This window comes from Lissotriton vulgaris, chromosome 2_1 (genome assembly GCF_964263255.1).
Source record: "Lissotriton vulgaris chromosome 2_1, aLisVul1.2, whole genome shotgun sequence".
In the NCBI taxonomy this organism is placed as follows: Eukaryota; Metazoa; Chordata; class Amphibia; order Caudata; family Salamandridae; genus Lissotriton; species Lissotriton vulgaris.
Window position 1 is genome coordinate 554,249,271 of NC_141687.1, and position 6,328 is coordinate 554,255,598.

At 50.0% G+C, this 6,328-nt stretch overlaps 1 protein-coding gene across 1 annotated transcript in view; it reads right to left on the bottom strand.

The window, feature by feature from the left end:
- Positions 1-6,328, bottom strand: part of KANSL1L (KAT8 regulatory NSL complex subunit 1 like) — a 2,604,205-nt gene that overhangs the window by 1,359,658 nt on the left and 1,238,219 nt on the right. The gene's annotated exons all lie outside the window — the stretch shown is intronic.

Here is a 6,328-nt window from a genome sequence, read left to right on the forward strand (position 1 = left end):
GCCTCATATGGCTCGCCGACGGGGTAGGAATATTGTGGGCAGTGGACCTGAGACGCTGAACTTTGCGGATCCCGGAGTGACCCCCACAGGCCGGCAGGATGGGCAAGGACAGGCTGGCCCCCGCCTCTCAATCCCAAACCATTACGCGATACACCACACATATCTGTAACTGGCCAATGGCCAATCCAGACACCGCCATACAAACCTTGCCGCTAGCCGCCTTCTATCCCGACACACCTGAGCAGTTTGGGGGAGGGGTGCATGAGGGCTGGTCCTGGGTAGCTCCCAGAAGACTATGTAGAGAGGACTGGTATGGGGCTCCAATTAGAGGGTCTAACATGGACGTCTGGAACAAGCCCTATCCCCGAGACCCGTATAACTCTTTTTTGCACCCCAACCGGTTTAGTTGCCTGGACATGGTCGATTGATATTATAACAGGCAAGGGCTGGGACAGCGATCCACTGTCCCTGTCCCAGCGAGCAGAAGTGCACACCCTAAGGCGCCCACAAATGCCCTGAGTGTAGAAAGGCCAAGAGGAATTAACCCCGAGCCACTTAATCAAACAGGGGTAATGGATTGTCCCTGTGACAGCAATAGTGAGGATACTAATCACCGAAGTGGACCAACTAGCCCAACTACAATCCAGGTGCTACCAGCTCAGGGTATAAATGGGGTTAAGAACAACAGCCAAAGAGAAAATGGTGAACTAGGTCCTCTGTCAATCAATTCCTGGAATTTGGCAGGGATTTAAACAAACTTGACTCGCCTGAATGGGGGTCATTTATTGACACGCAAGATGTCTGCCTATTTCAGGAAACTTGGGCCAGGGAGGACTACTGGCGCACTGGTTTTGCCACATTCTTAATTCCGGCAAAATGGGGAGGGAAGGGACGCCCGTCGGGTGGACTACTCATTTGGGTGGGTTCACATTTAAGTTGTTTTGCAAGGACATTCGAGACAAACTCTGAGGATATCCAATGTGTGGTATAGGAATGGCCAAATGCGGCTAAACTAGCATTAGTCAACGTATATTTAAGACCAATGGGCGTAACTAAAGTCTCAGGAATAATTGAGGATTTATCCCTCTTCTTGGGTACTATTCCCCAAGGCACCTCATATCTGGTAGGGGGTGACTTTAATTGTAAATTTGAGCCGCTGCCATCCTTCCTGGAGGAAGCCTCAATGGAGGAGGACGATCAATGGGATATACCACCTGTGGGGGGCCCAACAGTGAAGTCCTGGACGCCGTTGGCTACCCAAATCCTGGCCCTGACTCTTAATAACTCTATAAGGGCCTGCAATGGGTGGGCAAGTGGGGATATTCCCCCGAAACCCACCTTTAACAAACCGGGGCAGGAGTCTCGCTTGGATTATATTTTCGTGGAGATGCGTGACTGGGCCAAGGTCAGGAGCTTCCAGGTAATCTCACGTGATGAAAGCGATCACAATGCGCTGACCCTGAAACTCTTGGTTCCCGGCATCACTATTGAGAACCAGATGCCCAATGCTCCCCCGGATCCTAGAGTGATCCTATCTAGCGATAGACACAGAGTTAGATGGGCTAAAGTTATAGGGAACCCCGAAGCTATCGCTCGGCTTTATGCCATGATAGTTCCGGCATTACAAAGAGTGGAAGAACTTATCTCATTACCCCCGTCTGCGGAGAACTATAACAAACTTGGGGACCTTCATTTGGAGCTCACTAGTGCTCTAGCAGAGGTACTGAACCCGCGAGTAGTGAAAAAGACAGGTAAGCCGATGAAAGCCTCATGGTATAATATAGCCTGTAGGAAGGCTAAAGCTGATCTCCTTGAGGCCATGAAGCAAAGGGGTAACACTGCGCTGATCAGGGCTAAGAGGAATGAATACAAACACCTAATCCAAAATGCTAAGATTGAGTGGGACAATGAAAATTGGTCTGAAATGGTGGGTGCCCTTAACTCTAGAGATGCCCGGAAATTTTGGCAGATTGTCAAAACTGGCTCTGTGGACCCATTACCAGCAGTATAAGTTAATATTGCTCCGGGTTTCTGGGAGGTTCACTTCCGTACCCTATATGCACAGGCTAATATGGATAATGTAGAGGACATAGGTAATCTAGTGGTAGACCCTATCCCTCTAGCGGTCCAGGAAGAATTTAATGTGGCGGAGGTTGGCGCCGCAATTGCCAAATTGACAGCGGAGAAAGCCCCGGGTTTGGACAAGCTCCCGGGAGACTAGTTCAAACATGAACCAATTGTCTGGGCCCCATACCTACAGGTCCTATTTAACTCAATTCTGGGTGGGATGGAGGTTCCTAGTGCTTGGCTGGGGGCAGAGATTGTACCCATTTTCAAGAAGGGTTCTCCTCTGCTCCCAGCCAACTACAGGCCTATTAGCCTCATAGACGTTCCACAAAAGGTCTTTGCAAGGCTGATTTTGGACCGCCTATTAGAGTGGATGCTTGATCACTCAGTCCTGAGCCCTTATCAGGCAGGGTTCAGGAAAAAAGTCTCTACCATAGATCAGATTTTCCACTTGGCCCTTTTAGATTGGAAAACGGTAGTGATGGAGGGTGGCAGCCTCTATACCGTTTTCGTAGATCTACGGGCGGCTTTTGATCTTGTACCCCGTAGAAAACTCTGGTCTGTCCTATCCAACATGGGGGTACCGCATCACCTTTTAAACATAGTTGTCCGATTACATACGGATAACTACGCGTAGGTTAGATGTAGCCGGGATAGCTCTCTATCTAACAGATTACCCATTGACAGGGGGGTAAGACAGGGCTGTGTTTTGGCACCGACCCTGTTCTGCCTCTATGTCAACGGGGTAATTGCCCATTTAAATGGGGTAGAGGATAGTGATGCCCCCAGACTTGCTGGCAGCAGGGTGCCGGCGATTATGTTCGCTGATGACACCCTGCTGCTGTCTAAATCTCCTATGGGGATCCAACGAGTCCTTAACAGATTTGAGGCATTCTGTGAAGAGCATGGCCTTGAGATTAACACTCTCAAGACCAAATATATGATCTTCAACCCCCCATCAAAAACACGTCCCAACCCATGTATTGGTGCAAATAGGCTGGAAAGGGTCCGAACCTTCGAATACTTAGGGGTGACTCTAAATGAGAATATGTCTTGGGGTCACCATCAAATAAAATCTCAACTCAAACTGGCCCAACTGGCGGGAGGAGTTGTTAGCCTTATAAATAAAAATAAATCCACCATTAAGGCGATTGGTCCCCCACTAGAAATATATAGAGTGCAGGCCAGGGGAGCGGTTATGTATGGAAGTGAACTTTGGGGTCACATGTGTAAACGTGAGATGGTGGTAACTGAGAATAAATTTATCAGGCAGCTCCTATCACTCCCCCCTAGCACCCCCTTGCTGCCGATGAGGCTTGATCTGGGACTGAGGCCACTCGATGAAGATCTGGGTGCCAGGCCCCTAACTTTTTGGCGCAGAGTCTGGACCACACCAGAGCTGGTGATTATAGGTCCGAGCTGCAGGAAATCCTGACCTATTCGAATGTAGGGGGTTTCAATACATAAAAAACCAGGTGGGGCGCCTGGGATTAGTTAATTTGTGGTCTGATCCTGAAACTGCTTGCTCTACGGTCTCTCGGAAGCAGTTGCTCTCACTGTATCACAAAAGTAAAATTGCGGCACACAGACAGGGTACACAGTCTGGTAACCTGACTGATTCTTTCCTAAAGACTAAGGACATTTATAAGTTGGAGGGAATCCTTGATGTCATATTTCCAACCACCACCAGGAAACTGTACTTACAGTGGAGGTACAGAAGTTTACCAATCCGAGCCTACACTAGCAAATGGACTGAGCCCTCCTTGAGTCATTGTCCTTGGTGTAACTATGAGCAGGAAACCGAGCTGTATTTACTGTTCTTTTGCCGAACTTATGCGCAGGCAAGAAGGTATTGGATCGTACCGGCCTGTAAAAACCTTGGCTTCACCCACTGTTTGCAGGCATATAGGGTTCTTAAAACGGACCTTTCTGGTGTGATCATGTTTGCGGTAGCTAAATATCTGGAAACATTTTGGCAGAAAAGAAGACGCCTACTACCCAGGACTGTAGAATAAATGTCCAATTTTAAACAAATATTAACATGTAATCAACATTTCAAGAATTTTATCGTTTGCATGGACTAACAAAAACTGCACGTATGATGTTATATATTAAGGAATCACGCTGCTGTTTTTATGATTTCTGATTAATTGGCCATGATGTAATTAATTGTTTTATTTGTATAAAGGTGTGTTTTTATCTTTTATGGCAAATGTTGCCAAAATAAAGAATGTTGATGATGATGATGAATACACCACACAGCACCTCCCCTCGCAGCGGATTACACATCAGACGGGTCTGAATGGGGAGAGTGAGGCAGCTGACGAGCCCTCCCGGGTGGTGCTCCTGCAGGCGATACAGGGGTCCCGCACCACCCTGGAGAAGCGGATAGAGACGGTCTCCATTGATGTGAACCTGTTGTGGGCAGACCTGAGGAAAGTAGCTGATAAGGTCTCCACTGCGGAGGGGGATATGGTCCAACTGCAGGGTGAGGTAGCTTCCCTGAAGAAAACGGTTTCGCAGCTCACCTCCACGACATGGGAACTGGAGCGCAGAGCGGAGGAGGCAGAAGGGAGGGCATGCCGCAGCAACATCAGGGTCCTGGGTGTTCCAGAACGCTCAGAAGGAGGCAATGCGGAACGATTCCTGGAGAAGTGGATATGCACGAAACTCTGCCCAAAGGGTTTGTCTGAGGTCTTCGTGATAGAGCGAGCCCTTAGGGCGCTGGTTCCGCCGCCACGGCCGGACGCTCCCAGAGGGTCCTTATTGCTAAAATACTAAATTATCGGGATAGAGACTGTATCCTGAAAGCGGCCTGAGAAAAGGCGAACCTCACCTTTGAAAATGATATGGTTTCTATCTACCTGGACTACACCCGCCAGGTACAGGAACAGAGGAAATCCTTCCTCGCTGTTGAGAAGAAACTCCGGGACCTCAAAATGCAGTACATGTTACTCTACCCTGCCAGTCGTCAGAGACTGCTGACCCCTCCGTTCTCTCTGTGGAAGCGCCCCAGGATGGGGAATTGGTGCCGGAAACCCTACAGCCAACTACAGACACTGTTCCTGAGACTGTCAGGGGCTCACTTACTGCCCCCCGGTCCTGCCTTGAGGATGGTATCCTTCCTATGTTTCCTTGCTCATACTGTTGTGGTGGGGGGACAGCCTGCCATTTAAACACTGGGGATTGATACCCATGAGGTATTCTGGCTAATCACTCCTGCACATGTAGGTGGCGGGGGGATAATGCATAGAGAGGTGGCATGCTGTTGCCCCAAGTCGGGGAGGGCTCGCTGCCAGTGCATTGCCCTGGGGGCTCTAGGCACCTTCTCCCAGGATTTCTGAGGCAACGAGATACGCATTGTGGCGCTGCATTGGGAGGGGGCTTAATGGTTCCTCAGACGCTTATTTAGTTGTCTTGAAACTCTGCATAATGACTGGGGCGGCTGGCATGTGTCGGGCGCTGGACTTGGGGAAGTGGGGTTGTCTTCTCCACCTGTTGGGTAGTTTGGCTTGGTTGGGCTCATGGGTTGGCTGTGCACGTCCTGGCACCAGCACGGGAAGGGCATTTCTGCATGTTTTGTTGTTGCCAGTAAGTTGCTCGTGGGATGGGGTCTGCGGGGGTAGTTGTTTTTTCCAGGCATCGTCTGTACTGCATTTCGGGCACAGGAGCGGTGTGGCTGCATGGGACGTGGACTACGGCATGATGGGTTATTTCGCCTTACATGGGGCATAAATTCCTGAGTTGGAATGTGAGAGGGCTGGGTACGTGCACCAAGAGATATAGGATCCTATCCTCCCTTCGCAGGCACAAGGTCTTGATAGAGTGCCTCCAGGGAACTCACCTCACGGATGACGGGGCTCAAAAACTGGGGAAAAAATGGCAGGGACAGGTTTCCCACTCATCCTTTTCTACATATGCGAGCGGGTCCTAGTGTGGGTAGCCCCCCCGAGTCCTGTTTGCTGTCCAGTATGTGGAGGCATGGGAGGTACCTGCTCCTTAGAGCTAAACTAGATGGCAGGGATGTCGCCATACTGAACTCCTACGCCCCGAATACTGATGACCCAGACTTTTTACAGTCCCTGCAGGAGGCACTGGTCCCGGAACTGGTGGTATCGCTGCTTTGGTTTGGGGACTTTAATTGCGTCCTGGACCCCGTTCTTGACAGGTTCCCACCCCATGCAGGTACGAAGCCACGCACGACAGAAAAACTCTGGGAGGTCATGGGGAATATAGGAGCTCCTGATATCTGGCGCCAGAG